Source organism: Dipodomys spectabilis, unplaced genomic scaffold, assembly GCF_019054845.1.
Source record: "Dipodomys spectabilis isolate Male_0828 unplaced genomic scaffold, ASM1905484v1 ptg000540l, whole genome shotgun sequence".
Classification (NCBI taxonomy): Eukaryota; Metazoa; Chordata; class Mammalia; order Rodentia; family Heteromyidae; genus Dipodomys; species Dipodomys spectabilis.
The window spans coordinates 279,173-296,849 of record NW_024871217.1 but is presented as its reverse complement, the minus strand read 5'-3'; the positions used below and the strand labels follow the sequence as shown (position 1 = coordinate 296,849).

The 17,677-nt window shown below is 36.6% G+C and overlaps 1 non-coding gene and 1 pseudogene across 1 annotated transcript; one reads left to right on the top strand and one right to left on the bottom strand.

The window, feature by feature from the left end:
• Positions 1-314: 314 nt before the first annotated feature.
• LOC122099828 lies at positions 315-421 on the bottom strand. The gene has a single exon (XR_006146012.1). It is a non-coding gene; the product is annotated as a U6 spliceosomal RNA (small nuclear RNA).
• A 14,631-nt stretch (positions 422-15,052) lies between these two features.
• On the top strand, positions 15,053-15,794 carry LOC122099826 (annotated as a pseudogene).
• The last annotated feature ends 1,883 nt before the right edge of the window (positions 15,795-17,677 follow it).

Below are 17,677 nucleotides of genomic sequence, written 5' to 3'. Positions count from 1 at the left end.
GAATTCCATTGTGTATATATACCACATTTTCTGGATCCATTCATCTACTGAGGGGCATCTGGGTTGGTTCCATATCTTAGCTATAGTAAATAGTGCTGCAATAACAGTAGTGGTGCTGGTAGCTGTAGTGTGGTCTTGTTTGTAAACATTTGGGTAAATGCACAAAAGTGGGATTACTAGGTCATAGGGGAGCTCTATGTGGAGTCTTTTGAGGACCCTCCATACTACTTTCCAAAATGGTTGAACAAGTTTACACTCCCACCAAGAATGCAGTAGGGTTCCCTTCTGGCCACATCCCCTCCAGCATCTGTTGTAAAAATATGGACAGCTTCACAAATTTGTGTGACATCCTTGCGCAGGGCCCATGCTAATCTTCTGCGTATTGTTCCAATTTTAGTGTATGTGCTGCCGAATTGAGCACAGAACATTTTTTATATATAACGTGGAATTGATTTTCTTAAACTAGATAATTCAACAAAAAGTAAGTTCAAAAGTATTGCGTGAAATTTTAGAACCATATATTTTTTACATAAGCACACATTTAAGAATAAAGTCAAGACTGATAATGTCAAAAACAAAATAATTCCGGATATTAGTTGTTCAAGAGATGTGTAGCAAGAGGAAATCAGTTATTCTATACAAGTCACCTGTCATAATGAACACTGCAGCAAGTGATAAGGTTTGTTAAAATTTTTAATATTTTGGGCTGGGAAGGTGGATCAATGGTAGAGCACTTGCCTTGCTTGCATGAGGCCCTGGGTTATATTCCTCAGCACCACATAAGCAGAAAAAAAATCTGGACATGGTGCTGTTGTGGCTCAAGTGGTAGAGTACAAACCTTGAGCTGAAGAGCTGTGGGATAGTACCCAGGCCCAGAGTTCAGGTCTCACGACTGGACCTCCCTCCAAAAAAATTTAATGTTTTAAATATGTTTAATTTTGGGAATTTGCTTATATATGCCAAAATTAAGACTTTTTGTCAGGTCATAAAACTTTTCCATAAAGTATTTAAGATTTATGGTAGCAGACATATACTACTAAGTATGTCCATTTCAGAGTTTATAGAAACGCTACTAATGAGAAGTTGCAAAGTCTTTGTGTAAAGAAACAGAGCAAAGAGTTAAGACATTTACTACAAAGTTTCTGTTACATCTTTAGGGCTTCCTTTCTTTATATGTTAGCGAGGAACAAATAGTGATATAAGCCATATATAAATTATGAGAGGAGAAATAAATAGTAATCTTAGAGGGCAACTTTAAAGTCTTCTCAAAGCCTATAAAACTCGTTGAACATCATAATTTTAGCCAGTTTTAAATGTACAGGAATATGAGAAATAGTAAAAGCTAATATGTAGTACACTTGAAATACTGGAAACACTGGTATTTGTTTTTTTATTTTATTAATCAATAATATTTAATTATTGCTTTTCTTTATTTGTAGCATTGTTTTCCTTGTTATAATATAATACAAATTTTTGTAAGTCGTCATTAAGAGGTACTTTGAGAATGTTACTGGGATGCCCAAACCATTTTTTACAGGTGCATGTGAATTTACAAAGAGCAAAATTAACACAATATTGTTTAAAAATTTTCTCAAGTTGAGTCTGAATCAGGAGTGTTGATAAATGTCCACACCGAAAATCTTAGTCCTAGGCTGAATCAGTGGTATTACAGAGTTGAGGCCACAAAAGTGAAGAATATGTTTTGCTTAGTTTTTTTTTTTTTGTTGGTTTGGGGCTTGAACTCTGGGTCCTGGATTTTGTCCCTCAGCTCTTCAGCTCAAGGTTAGTGCTACCACTTGAGCCACAGCACCACTTCTGTCTTTTTCTCCTTATGTGATTTTGAGGAATCAAACCAAGGACCTCATGCATGCAAGGCAAGCACTCTACCCCTGAGCCACCGACCCAGCACCTGAGAGACTGTATTTTAAAAAACTCATCTAAACAACATTTGCTTTCTGCTATGGGTTATATAATGAAATATATGAATATCTTTTTATATTTTTATATATTGTCATACTTCTAAATTTATACTAACTTCAGCCACTTTGTCCTTTAAAAAGTCATGAAATATCTCTGAGGGTTTGCTTCTGTGAAGATTGTTTTTGCATTTATAATTTCTTCTGAGTAATCTTTATTTTTTATCAAAATCACTTTATATTTTATGTTGATGGGTTATCTTATATCAAATATCTTCAAATGTACCTGTATAGTCTAAAGATTGCAGTATGAATATTCTCATAGAGCTCTTGTTCATCTGTTATGCACTTTAAGAATTATATTTCTCTCTCTCTTTCACTCTCTCTCATTTCCTCTCTTTCTCTTTCATGCTCCGTGTCTGCTTCTTAGAATATCTGCTGGTCAACTATTATCCTTCAGAATCCACTGGTTTTGTGGGAACATGATAAGGGACAATCAGTTACCCTTGCATTCTTTAAGAGTTATAATAGTGCCGTGAAATTATTCTTTGCCATTATAAATGGCAAAACAACAGATCTAGGAATTCCTTTTTACTTTTAGTACTGTTATAAATTTTATCTCATAGGAATCATTGGAACGGATAAGATACTTTAACCTGTGACCTAAAAGTTCTTTTTCTTTTACAAACATCCTTTTTCTTTTATTATCAGTAAGTAACAAAAACAAAGCTATGCTATGGAAAGTAGGCTGAAGTTGTTCACAGGGATGAAAAATAAGGTAATGGGGGAAGTGAGCACAGATCCTCAGAGCAGTTTATCATGTACATTTTGTGAGAATGACAATGTGATGTAAACTGTAGATTAAATCAATCACTGAACACCTGATATATATGTATATATATGCACATATATTTGTATATATACATTTTTTAAGTATGCATATATGTGTGCAATTGCCCTTATATATGTACACATGTATGTTATACACACAAATACACACATACCTATACACATGTATACATGCACACATGAGAAAGACACATAGATACAGCCAACACAAGTTTCAGTACCTGTTGAAAATGCATTAGGCGGAATGCTTGGAACCAAATAGGTTCAAGATGTATTTGTCTCTAAGAGTTCTTTTAACGCTCCTATCTCTTAAAACTGGTAGATTTTGACAGATTCGATTTGCAAAATGCGGTACATGTGATAGCAAATCACTCAGAAATCTCAGTAAGTAAAGTTCATATGGTGTCTCCTTGCTCCCCATGGAATGCTTGCTCTTGTAGACAATCTCAACAACCAAAGCAGCAGGAGAATACCCTGGTAAAGAATAAAGTTATAAGGCTTTAAATGATATCCTTCCTTGAGCTCTTTTCCAACAGCCAGCATCAATTCCTAAGCAGATGAGTGAGTTCTCAGAAGACTGGAGCTCAGGTCAACATTTAATCAACCCATGTGAAAAGTTCTATGAGAGAAATGTTGACTGAGGTGTTGCTGATTTCCTGGCTAAGAAAATAAGAAAAAAAGAAAGTATTTTAATGTATTAAAATTTGAGAATAATTGGTAACTAGTGAATAAATGTGTAGAATACAATTATACCACCTGATGGATAAAATGACAGGAACTCCCAAATACTTCTCAGTCCTATCTCTCAACATTAACGGACTTAACTCTCCAATTAAGCAACATAGACTGTCTAGTTGGATTAAAAAGCAAGATCCTTCTATCTGCTCCCTTCAGGAGTCACATCTTCCCATAAAAACAAACACATTTTGAATGTGAAAGGCTGGAACAAAATCTACCAAGCAATCAGCCCCAATAAACAGGCGGGAGTTGCAATCCTAATATCATATAAAATTGACTTCAAATTACAATTAGTGAGAAGAGATAAAGCAGGTCGCTACATACTAATTAAGGTGTCTCTCCTTCAGGAGGATATTACAATTCTAAATATCTATTCGCCAAAGAACTGAACACCCAAATTCAACCAAGGAACACTACTTTCCCTCAAATCACACATAGATCCAAAGACATTAATTGTTGGGGACTTTAACATACCACTTTCCTCACTAGATAGATCAACTTGGCAAAACCTCAACAGAGAAACCGCAAATCTAAACAACTGCATGGATCAACTAGATTTAACAGACATCTACTGAATATTTCACCCAGCAGCATCAGAATACACGTTCTTCTCAGCAACAATGGAATATTTTCTAAAATAGATCACATTTTAGGTGGCAAACTTGTGCAAATTTAAAAACATTGAAGTTATGCCTTGCATTCTCTCAGACCACAAGGGAATAAAATTAAAACTCAACAGAAAAAGCCACCAAAGAAAGTCCTGTAACACATGGAGGCTGAACAACACACTGATGAACCACTAGTGGGTCAGGGAAGAGATTAGAAAGTAAATTTAATGTTCATGATATTCAACAAAAATGAGCACACAACTTACCAGCTCATCTGGGACACAGCAAAGGCACTACTCAGGGGGAAAGTTTATAGGTCTGAGTTCCTACGTCAACAAATTGGAGAGATCTGAAACCAACAATTTAATGAGACAACTGAGCCTCCTTGAAAAAGAGCAGCAAGGTAAACCCCAATCCATTAGACGGAAAGAAAGAATTAAAATTAAATCAGAATTAAATGAATTAGAATCCAAAAACAACCATAGAAAGAATCAACAAAACAAAGAGTTGGTTCTTCGAAAAAAATTAACAAAATTAACAGACCCTTAGCAAATCTTATCAGGAAAAGAAGAGAACACACCCAAATAAAGAAACTCAGAGATGAGAATGGAAACATCACCACAGAAACAACCAAGATTCAGAACATTATAAGGGAATGCTTCTCAAAACTTTATGCTAATAAGTTCGAGAACTTGGCAGAAATGGACCGTTTCCTAGCAAATATTGATATGCCTTAATTAAACCAAGATGAGTTAAACCATCTTAAGAGGCCTAAATCAAGCATTGAAATAGAAACAGCAATAAGAGACCTCCTGTCTAAGAAAAGCCCAGGAGCAGATGGTTTTACAGAGGAATCTTTTTTTAAATAGGGATACAGCTGGACCCATTGCAACAATGAGATGTACAACACATTATGACAAAAAACGATCTTTACAACTTTGGCAGTGGTGGTGGGAGATATGAAGGGATGGGAAGGGGAAACAAAGGAGGAGACAACAATGCTTCATAAACAATGTACTCATTACTTTGCTCATGTAATTGTAATTTCTCTGTATGTTATTTTCACAATTAAATAAAAATTGACATAACTTTTTGTACATCTCACTGTTGTAATAGGTACACCTGTAACCTTATTTAAAACCTATTTTCCCTTCCCCTCCACAAATTATATCAACATCTCATACAGTGAAAGCAAGGCTTACACCCTGGGGGAGGTACATACAAAGCAATAAAGATATCATCTTATAAATATGTTGGAAACTATCGCAAGAAAGAAAAAAAATACATTTGAATGCTTATCTTGGAGTTCATTTCGCCTAACATCAACTTGTAGGGGGGTGTGGGGTTGCGGGGGGCGTGGAGAGGAGAAGGGATGATATTGGGAACCAAAGGAGGAGGCAACAATGCTTAATAAGAAGTGTTCTCACTATCTTGCCCGTGTAATTGTAACCCTTCTTTATGGTATTTTCACATTAATAAAAATATTAAAAAATAAAGATTCTATGCAGACTTATAGTTTAAATAATGAGTTAGTACATATGTTTTGTAGATTTTGACCTCACAAGTGTCAGAAAAATATCCATGGATTCATAACTAGAAACTCTGAAGTATAAGGTATATTAATTAGGTAAGTTTCATTAGATAGTTAATGAAGAGAACACCATATGATATTCAGTCAGGTAAAGTAGTTTATATACTGATCTGCTGCCCATGCCATACGTGGTGGAGAGGCATGTAAACCAAAGGTGGGGGAGGCGATCCAACCTTGGGCCAGGAAGTATCTAGGCCAAGGACCAGATGAGGTATTGCCAGGTGGGGGAGAATTCTGCAACACTTCATCTGGATGTGATCTCAGGGCCTGGGACTCTCCTTTGGTCAGATGGAAAGTGTGACGAGAGCTGACCAGGTTGTGACATAGCAAGAAGGAGCGGTGGCTGCCTCCAGGTGTGCCAGATACCTAGGTAACACATAAAGAGTGGAAACTTAGCCAAGACATGTACAGGTGTCAGCATAGGGTCTGCATGGCAGGGGCAGACCTAATACCAAATAGAGGTAGTACCTCTGCCATGTGACTCCTGACTCCAAACCATTAAATTTCACTTTCTTTCTTTCTTTCCTTCTTTTCTTTCTTTCTCTTTCTCTTCTTCCTTTCTTTCTTTCTTTCTTTCTTTCTTTCTTTCTTTCTTTCTTTCTTTCTTTCTTTCTTTCTTTCTTCTTTCTTTCTTTCTTTCTTTCTTTCTTTCTTTCTTTCTTCTTTCTTTCTTTCTTTCTTTCTTTCTTTCTTTCTTTCTTTCTCTTTCTCTTTTCTTCCTTCCTTCCTTCCTTCCTTCCTTTTCTCTCTCCTTCTCACGCTCTCTCTATCTCTCCTCTTTTTCACTCACACTCCCTTGCCCCCCCCGCCTCAGTATTCTCAATTCTCAAATAATGAACACTTGGTGAGTTGAAATCACAGGCTGTGAAGAGCAGCTCAATCGGCAAATGTGAAATTAATTTAATGTTTCCTTACACCTCTACCACAGGTCACTGGAATCAAATAATGAACACTCAGCAGCATGGCATCTCAAGACATTTGGAGGAGGAAAGCAAGAACGTTCACTGCATTCTGTGAGGTCTACCCTGAGAAGGTGGGGCAGACTCTTTCCTCCTCTTGGCTAAATCTCAGCCCAGTTTCTGCATCAGGAGATGTGACTGCTTCCAAGTGAGCCAGTTACTTAAGTGATGCAGGAACTGGGCAGAACCTTAGCCTCTTGTGATGAGATTAATGGCATGATTCAACATGATCCACTAGTTTGTGGAGATTGAGACTTTCTAAATTTTTGGTTAGGCTATGTTCAAATTGTGATCTATTTATTTCTGTTTGCTAAACATGATTATAGATGTGAGCCAGCACATCAGACCATTCAAAGTCCTTTATCACACATGGAAGACATGAAGCTTCCCAAATGACATACAAGTTGACAGACAGCAAATAAGTCCTTAATTCTGGTCGAGATGTGTTTTTAATATGAAGCAAAATTTACTTAGCAAAATATCTGACTACTGTGATGATACTTTCAAACATAACCTACATTTTAATATCAAATCACCTATTAGCCAATGATTCACTCAAGTTACTTGTAATCATTCATTTCTGTCATATCTTCTAGAGGTAGAACAGAAGCACACTATTAACAAAAGTGGTAGAATTTGGGAGGATCACAGTTCTGAATCAGTCTAGAAAGGAAAGTTTCACCAATATCAACTTACTAGGTAGGGATATTGGAATGCCATCATGATCCCTGCTTTTTAGTCTGGGTGCAAAAATTGCTACTCTATGAGTAAAGCAACTTAAACAAGAAAGGATTGGTGGAGTGACTCCAATGGTGGAGTACCTGTCTGGCAAACAGTACATCAAAACTGAAATGAACTTCCTAAAGATAAAATAAGAAAAGTAAAGAAACAGCAACTCATACAGAGCATGTTTTCAATGTAAAGATTTACACTACATTATTGTAGTGTTAATGCAATCATTTATTTCTAAGGGCAAACACATTTTGTGTCAAGCCGAAATGAAAAAATAACACAGTATATACAAAGCTTTGATAAAACACAGGTATGGCTTACAATGGTGAACACTTAAGTTTGCCTGTGCAGTGGTGTTGCAGGGTTGTTAAGGTTTATGGAAGTCCATCCTTTTGATGAACTTGACATGATGAAATTACCTAAACATACAGTTCACTGTACAGATACTGCTGTTATATATACACATATGTATTTATTTATATATTAAGTGGCATATGAATAAAAATAAAAATTACAATGAATAAATTTAGTGAACAGATAACCTTCCCCAAATAATTATTTTAACTGAATAAATTCATGTCTTATAGCCTCCAATGGTATATCACACTTAAGTGGTTGCTGATCCCCTTCAGCTTTTTTATAATATTGGGTTTTTTTGTTTTTCAGATGAAAAAGCCTGTCAATAAATATACTTGTATGACATTCCTTTCTGTAGAAAATGAAAAGCACATTGTGTAATCTGGCTCTTTATGTTCCTCAAAATCACCTTTTATAATTTCAAGTACATATTGACTTAGACTTAGATCTCTCTCATTTTCTTCCAATAATACCTATGGGAAGGAGAAAATGAAGGATCATTCTGTTACTGTGGGAGCTTCTGTTATTAATCACTGCAATAAATATTATTAAAATGAATCTCTGAAATTATTTACAGAGATGACTTGAAAGTTACCTTTCTACACACTCTTGCTAGTCCCCCAACTAAATCAGAGAACTTAAAATAAGTAACATTTTAGCTGGGAGCCAATGGCTTCTGCCTGTAATCCTAGCAACTCAGGAACTGTTCAAAGCTAGCCCTGGCAGGAAATCCCTGACACTCTTACCTTCAATTAATCACCAGAAAACCGAAGTGGCACTGTGGTTCAAGTGGTAAAGTGCCCAGCATTTATCTAAAAAGCTTAGGGACATCGCCCAGTCCTGGAATTCAAGCCCCATGACCAAGAAATATAAAAAAGGGGGAAAAGCAACATTTTAACGCTAATGTGCACATATACACAAAATTGTCTAGAAATAAAATTATAACAGCCCCTGTACTGGCAAAAAAAAGAGATTAAAGTGAAATTGCCTTCAATCATTCATGTAGACAATCTATACTGAGGCCAGGCTATTGGAGCTCACATCACTAACTAAAGGGGTAGAAATTGAGAAGATCACTCTTCAGAAACAGCGCGCAAGGAAAGTAATAAGATTCTCATAACATCTTAAAGCCTGGCATGTTGAAATGCATTTGTGATACTAGTTATTTGGCAGACAGAAGTGAAGAACTTAGCCTCTGTTCAGGCCTCAGCAAAACTGATAATCTATGAGCAAATAACTACATTGAAAAAAGGATTGTTCTAATGGTAGAATACTTGTTCATCCAACAAAATATCTAAATTCATACTCATTTCCTAAAAGAGAAAAAACAGCGAAGAAAGAAAGAGAAAGAAAGAAAAATAGAATAGGATGAGGAGAAAAGGAAAGGAAAGAAGGAAGGAAGGAAGGAAGGAAGGAAGGAAGGAAGGAAGGAAGGAAGGAAGGAAGGAAGGAAAAAAGCAAGAAAGTAAGTTAGAAATAAAGAAAGAAGAAAGAAAGAAAGCAAGAAAGAAAGAAAGCAAGCAAGCAAGCAAGAAAGAAAGAAAGAAAGAAAGAAAGAAAGAAAGAAAGAAAGAAAGAAAGAAAGAAAGAAAGAAAGAAAGAAAGAAAGAAAGAAAGAAGAAAGGAAGGAAGGAAGGAAGGAAGAAAGAAAGAAAGGAAGGAAGGAAGGAAGAAAGGAGGGAAGAAGGAAGGAAGGAAGGAAGGAAAAAGGAATAGAAAAGAAAGAAAGGGTGGAAGAAAGAATGGGAGGAAGAAAGAAAGGAAGAAAGAGAAGTATAAATAAAAACCTCAGCAGGTGTTAGATGTTAATAATGACCCTAAATACTTTTAGTTATAAATGCCATCATTTAATTCCCTTGGAAGAGACATTTTTTATCAAGCCTTGTTGTATGGACTTGGGACCCACAAAAGACCACCAGAGACCACGACCAATGCAAACAGCAAAAGAGACATTTATTTGCAAGCTCAAGCTTGGTCCTCCGAACATCAAGTAACCGGTGACGTTAAGAGTCCCAGAGCACACAATCAGCACAGCTTTTATAGTACTGAACAAACAAGTTTAGGGAATTTCCACACAAGCAGTTACATGATTGGTTTGAGTCCACCCTAACAGCTCTGCCCTTTTTCTGAACAATTGGTTTATCATGTTCCTGGAACACTTGGGCAACTGTTCTTCTTTCTTAAGGGTGGGCAGGGTTGGTGGCAACCTGTATTTTTTTCTCTATCTTGTGGTTACTCTTCCGGCAGCTTAGCACAATATGGTGTGGTTAATCTCAAACTGGAGTTACTTTGGCTCTTCATTCTCTCATCTTCTAGAACATCGGGGACCAATCATGGTCTCCTAATTGGCACAGTCTTCTATATTTACAGCTTGGTATTGGGATCTCAGAACTAATAGATGGACTGTGCTGATTCTCTTTTTACAAAGGACAACAATCTACATGGTCTGATCGTGAGTAACAAAATTAACAGTAACAAAGGTCCTTACATTTTCTTCCATCAATTCTGATTATGTATACCACACCTAACTTACCTTTATACCAGCTGTACTCGTAAGCTCCAATTTTAAGACATACTCACACCATTTGCTACATACTTAAACTTTCTGATGTTTGTCTTCTTTACGAACATTTTAAGACAATTCTTACTTTTTAAATCCTTTCTTATCTAGAGGATACCATTTTTTCCCTAATTCCTTTCCTAAGTCTTTCTTTACTACACTCCTCTTCTTTACAATTCCTTTAGCTCCTTTGTGGCTAGAATTTAAAACTGCCCATTTTTCCTTCGACTTGTGGAAGAAGTTATCTCAGAAAGCCTCCAGGCACCAGTGGGATGAAAAGCTTACTAGATTTTAAGGCTAAGATTACGGCTGGTTCTCATTCCTCCTACTTCCATTGATTAAAAAAAATTCTCTCCTTTATCTTTAAAACACACCCAGGAGGAAGCAGGTTATTACCATACCAGAGACAAACTTGGCTGTGACCATGATGTATGTAAGGCAAGCCAGCGATATACTTGGCCCCAATATCCACTATGGGAATAGAGAGTTTACTGGATATCACCAAAAGAATGTCCCACAAGATCTTAGTATTAGCAGCGTTCAACCAGGAAGCATTTTCAGGTGATGGAATCAGGCAGGAGTTGAGTCTACTTTTACTAGGGTGGGGGTGGTCTGGGTGATGATATAGATTCCTCCAGGTGACTGTCAAGCTGTCATTGAACTTTACTCATTAGGGTGTGCAGCAGCAGCAGCAGTAGCAGGGTCCCTCAGTGGCTCCAAGGGACTGTCACACCTCATGCTGGGCTGCAAATTCCTACACAGACCGGTTAAGGATACATTGCATAGGCTTGGCAGGCTATGACACCACTAGTTTTTAAGACTATTTAGACAATAGCCCAGGACAATTAACCAAGATAACAACTTTTTAAACAAGATAGTTCTTTTAATAGGGCTAGGATTTTCTAGGCAGATATAGAGGGCTCAGGATTGTACTATTCTTTCCCATGTCTTTTCATTCTGTCTATTTTGCCACATTTTTTTAAAAAAGTGACTGTGGTCCCTTGTTCTTAAAAGGGGATGATGGGCAAAGATTCATCTTCTCTCACTTCTTCAAGCTGACTCAGGGGTGTTGATCCTACCTAACCAGGAACCTATATACTTAGCCTATTTTACAAAGAGGTTACCAGGATTAGATGTCATTAAGAACAACATTTTAACTTTTGACAAATACACAGACCTTTTTTTCTGATTACAGCAGTGTAGATTATTTAGCCTTCTGGTTTGCAAAAGGATCTTTCTGGATGACTTAGTAATGTGATCTCTAGTAACCTAAGAATGTCTGAGTTACCTATGCAGGCCTTCAGACAGATATCAAGAGAAATACACTCTCAGGTTTACAAACTTTTCCTGAGCAGATGAATTTCATGTAGCTGGAGTCAGCCCAAAATTTACTGCCAATTAGAGCTTTGGGCACATACAGAGGTTGGGATCTAAACTATCCTCCACATTTTACAACCTTAGTTTTTAGTACTATCATCGATGACTGACTAGGTCCTGTCCCTTACAAGGTAGATAGTTATAGACTTTAGGCATGCTTACAAACTATCTTCCCATGACCTCCTGATTCTGACCCATTTTTGAAGGGCCACATACAAATGACTCTAGGATCTGACATTATTTCTGCCATTCAAGCAGTGGCTTACAATCTATGGATTCTCCTCCATTGCTTTTTGTCTCAGGAGTGTCTTCTCCACACTGGGAAAAATGCCTCATTGGCATTTCCCTTAGTTGGTTGCTGGACTTGAACTCAGGGCCTGACTGCTGTCCCTAAGCTCTACAGCTCAAGGCTCACATTCTGCCACTTTGAATCCTAAAGCAGCTCTGCTTACTCTTTAAGCCTTCTGCTGGCTGAGTAGAGGTGATAGTCTCACACGAACCTTTTTCTGCCCTGGCTGGATTCGAACCAGTTGCAAATCAATGAGTTGCAAAAATGCCACTTTACTCCAATTAAAAGCAAGAAGGTGGTCAACACAGAAGTAGCTTTTAAGCATATCCTTACCTGAAACTTACTAAGAACCAAAGTTACATCTGACAAACTTACAAGAATCCTCACTCCTTTTTGTGCGCCTGCTGGGAACTGTTAAAAAAAATATCTATGAGAGCAAACTGAAATAGTAATTAAGCAATTATTTTGGTAATCCTAATTTTTCCTTTTTGTACTTTGAGGGAAATGTTTAGAACAATTTTACTTTTAAACTTTTTATACAGAAATCCATTCCAAATTTATGAGCCTCCTATTAATCTGTTTTAATATTCTATACTTTAGTTTTTAGCTGCATTTTGAAAAATCCCTTGAACTCTCAAGGCTAGGTGTGTTACTCATTTCCTCTTGGCTGCTTGTTTTAAAACAGATACACTAGAAATCGTTTAAAACTCAAATAACATATTTTCTTAATGCAAAACTTACAATCACCATCATTTTACCAAGAATCTAGACTTAACACCTTTATGCCTTAAAAAAACATATCCAATGGCAGAATATCATTGAGAGCAAATCACGTTGTACAAATAAACTTTTTAACCCTGTTTTAAGGCCTTCTTAATCTTAATTTTAACACGTCCAAGGGGAAGTTTTAGCAATACTAATCGGATCTTCACATCACTCATTTTTACCATCATGTCTCCAGTGTCTATCTGCAGGAAAAAGTGACAGAATAAAGATGGGCCACTTGGCCCTTCCTGTGGAAAGGGCACACACCCAATCCGACTCTTTAGCATGAGATGAACTGTGTTTGTGCCAGCTTGCCCTCTTTCACCATGTGTGGACTCCTCCCATGGCCTGTTCCACCATGCATGACCAGCTAAACTGCAGTTCTGCCTTTTCACCATTCACTCCTAAAGATAGGTTTTCTGTTAGCTTCTAAGTTTTTCCTTTTTCTTAACCCAGATATATTGATTACAGTATAAACAGCTTTATGTATTCTAAAATATCAGATTTTCTAATATTCAAGTTAAAGAATGCTTAAAAAACCTATTTTAAACAATGTAAAAATGCTTTAAAAAATGTTTTGGTAAAGTCTAAACCTCATAACCTTTTGAATTTTAAACTTAAACTCACACAATTGTTACAAAATGCTAACAATTTCTATCATGAACTTGTTCACAAACACATACAAAACACACTCAAATCTTTAAGGGCCCCAAAATCAAAATCAGTTGTACGTACATTTTCTAAAGTTTCAAACAAAAATTTAAGACAATGTTTCTCTTAACTGAAGAAATTTTGTAGAGCTTCATTTTCCCAGGGCTTGCTTGTTTAGCAAGGCATTTCACCAATTGGTATTGAATCCATTCTGTTGGAGGAAGGATGCGGGGGGGGGGGGGGGGGAGGAGGGGAGAGCCTAAAACTAAACTGGCCTGATTTTTACCCAATTTTATTTTTATTTATTTATTTTTCTTAATGTGGTTTTTTTAATTGTGAAAATACTGTACAAAGGGGTTACAATTACATGGGCAAGATAATGAGTACATTTCTTATCAAGCATTGTAGCCTCCTCCTTTTTTTCCTCTTCCCATCTCTTCCCATCCTACCCCCGCCTCCTCACCCAACCCTCCTCTCTTCCTCCCCCCCACCAAAGTTGTAAAGGTGATTTTCAACATAACGACTTGTACACCTCATTGTTGCAATGTGTTCAAATGTATCCCTATTTAAGCGATTTATTTTTTCCCTTCCCCTCCACAAATTATACTGACATCAAATACAGTGAAAGCAGGGGCTATACTGTGAGGGAGGGACATACAAAGCAACAAAAAAATAATCTTATAAACGTGTTAGAAACAATTGCTTGAAAGAAAAAAAAACATTTGAATACATATCTTAGGGGTCATTTCCCTAACATCAACTTATCTGACCTTTTCTGCTTGACTCATACATATACTACTTATTGCAAATAAGGGAAACCGTGGAAACTATGGTTTTTTTTGGACTTGGCTTACTTCACTTAATATAATTTTTTTCAGGTCTTTCCATTTCCTAACAAATGGGGCAATGTCATTCTTTCTGATGGAGGCATAGAATTCCATTGTGTATATATACCACATTTTCTTGATCCATTCATCTACTGAGGGACATCTGTGTTGGATTCATATCTTAGATATGTTAAATAAAGCTTCAATAAACATAGTCATGCTGGTAGCTTTAGTGTGGTCTTATTTGTGAACATTTGTGTAAATACACAAAAGTGGGATTGCTGGGTCATAGGGAGCTCAAGCTGATTCAAAACTTTGGCAAAGTAGCAGGGTATAAAATTAACCCTCAAAAATCAGTGGCTTTTCTGTATGCCAACAATGAGAAAAGTGTGTCTAAAATTAGGAAAGCAATTTTATTCGTAATAGCCCCACAAAAAATAAAATACCCAGAAATTAACTTAACCAAAGAAGTGAAGGACATCTATGATGAAAATTTTGAAAACTTGAAAAAGGAAATCAAAACAGAACTTAGAAATTGGCAAAAACTTGGATTGGAAAGATCAACATCGTGAAAATGGCAATACTTCCCAAGGCTATTTACAAATTCAATGTGATACCTATCAATATTCCAACATCATTCCTCAAGGAGATAGAAGAGGCAATCCAAAAATTCATATGGAATAATAAAAGACTCCAAATAGCAAAAACGATCCTCAACAGAAAGAGCAGTGCTGGAGGAATATCAATATCTAATTTCAAACTCTACTACTAAATCCATTGAAATCAAAGCAGCGGTACTGGCACAAGAATCACAAGAACAGACCTCAGGACCAATGGATAGAATTGAAAACCCAAATAATTGTGAAGCCAAGCAGCAGTTTCCATTTCATTCGGCACCAGCGTTGGATGTTGACTGGCAGAGCAACAACACCTTTGCTTCATGTAGTACAGATATGTGCATTCATGTCTGCAAATTAGGACAACACAGATCTATAAAACATTCCAGGGACATACAAATGAAGTAAATGCTATCAAGTGGGACCTCACTGGCACTCTTCTGGCCTCTTGTTCTGATGACATGACTTTGAAGATATGGAGCATGAAACAAGATAATGGTGTACATGATTTGCAAGCACATTATAAAGAAATTTATACTATCAAATGGAGTCCAACAGGAGCAGGGACAAATAATCCAAATGCCAACCTTATGTTAGCAAGTGCATCCTTTGATTCTACTGTTGGGTTATGGGATGTAGACCGAGGGATTTGCATCCATACTTTTACAAAACACCAAGAACCTGTGTACAGTGTTGCTTTCAGTCCTGATGGCAGGTATCTGGCAAGTGGTTCTTTTGACAAATGTGTGCACATCTGGAACAAAGACAGTTGCTCTAGTTCACAGCTATAGGGGAACAGGTGGAATTTTTGAAGTTTGCTGGAATGCAGTAGGAGACAAATTTTGAGCCAGTGCATCAGATGGTTCAGTTTGTGTATTAGACCTTCAGAAATAGCGCTACTAGTTGGAAGCCATGGACCGACTATGAATGTGAACATAGCAAAAATGACTGTCCCTGACCCATGTACTGCTACAGTCCCACCTAAACCATGGCCAGTCCACTACAGCCAAATCTAAGAGAAGTATATCCATGCAATGTATATATACAAAATTGCACTCGGAAGATGACAGAGTTTTGTTACGGCTTGTGAATTCTGTTCACCAAGTGCTGGAATCTAATCTGCAGTGCCCCTACAATAGAAGTTTGAGATATGAAAAACAGAAGAGAGAAATAAATGTACACTATAAAAGCACACCATATATGTACCAGAGTTTGGATACTAATGACAGCCTTTTTTCTCCCCTTTGAATCAATCAGCAGACACCATTGATTCTATTATTTTTTTCCCTTCAGTAGTGAGCAGTTTTTATGTACAGAGAAAATGGACGTAACAAAACTCTCAGCAGTAGTTTGTTCTTGCTTTTAAATTTTGTTTTTGGTTTGATTATGGATGCATGAAGTAAAGGCGTGAATCGGTTTCTTGTTTATGTTTTTCTCACTTTTAAACAATAAAAATTTTCTTAAAAACACTTTAAAGCATTCTTTAGAAGAGGTAGATTTTTGGTACATTTTTGGCTCCCAGAGCATATATTCAAGTGGTGCATATTGTGGAAGGGGGCATTGGAAGTTAAATGAAAGCATAGGACTTTGGTCATGTCAACCTAGAAGAGACATCCGTAAAGAAGGATATTATGCTCTGTTTCTGTTTCTATTTCTCTCTTTGTGTCTCTGTTTCTATTTCTCTCTCTGTCTCACTATATTTTATTCTAGTGATATGACTTAAATACAATAGGTTATTTTGGGGGACATATTTCTGCCAATTAAATACTAGAATGACACAAATGTTTTGTTTTTATTTAAGTACCATATTGAAGATACAAAAAAAATCTTCCCATGTTTTGTAACAATAAGTAAATTATAGTTAAAATGTGCACTATTGTGAAAAGGAGCAAAGTAGTTTGGGGATTTAAAAAATTGTTTTGCTTTGATTTTTAAGAGATTAAAATGTTTCTGGATGAGGAATAGCTTCTCAAAGTGTCCATCATTCTGTATAGAAGCTTAAATATGTAATGTAACCAAACTCCAGTATTAAAAATCTCTCATGCCCTATCCCCCATTGTGTACACACTTAATCCACAAATTTATTACTCAATCCAAAACCTCTGAGACTTAAATTCCTTAATAGCAGTACTACCTCTTTATACCTATATAATATTTTAAGCATTTTTTAAGTTTTTCACATCTCCTCTATCTCCCTCCTGTTTTCTCATTATATTCACATTCCTCTCTAAATAGATGGTCTTTCAATCTCCATAACTATATTAATTTTTACGTTTCTAATTTTTTTTCTGGTCTCTTTTCATTTCCCTTTACCTTTCTTCTTTTTCTCTCCCTCTCTACTTGCATCCTACCCAACCTATTTCCTGCATTGAGATTAGGACATAGTTAACTCTCCCTGTGCCTCCCCACACCAATCTATTCCTAATTTTTACCCACATCTCTCCCTAACCCTAAAAATTTCTGGTTTCCCAAATTCTTCTCTGCGGTTCGAAGCCCATTAACATATAGTTGTTTGATGTTGAATAGATGTATCTGTTGAACTAGATTGTATCTGTAGACTATTGACTGTATAAATGCAAACGTTGGTTGATGGTTGCCTTAAGATAGTGTTCTAGCACAAAACTGGTGCTATTTTCATCTCAAATGGGCAGAGTAAGCCGAAAAAACACAAGAAAAATGGCAAATCCAGGTATCTCAATTCCCAATCTTGATAATCAGGGGTCAGATCAGATAATGAACAATCCAGAGGAGAGTTCCCAAATAGCTCTACAAACACTGGTGGCAAATATGATAAATGAGAAGTTTGACAACTTACAAAGGACTCTGTATGAGCGTGATAGG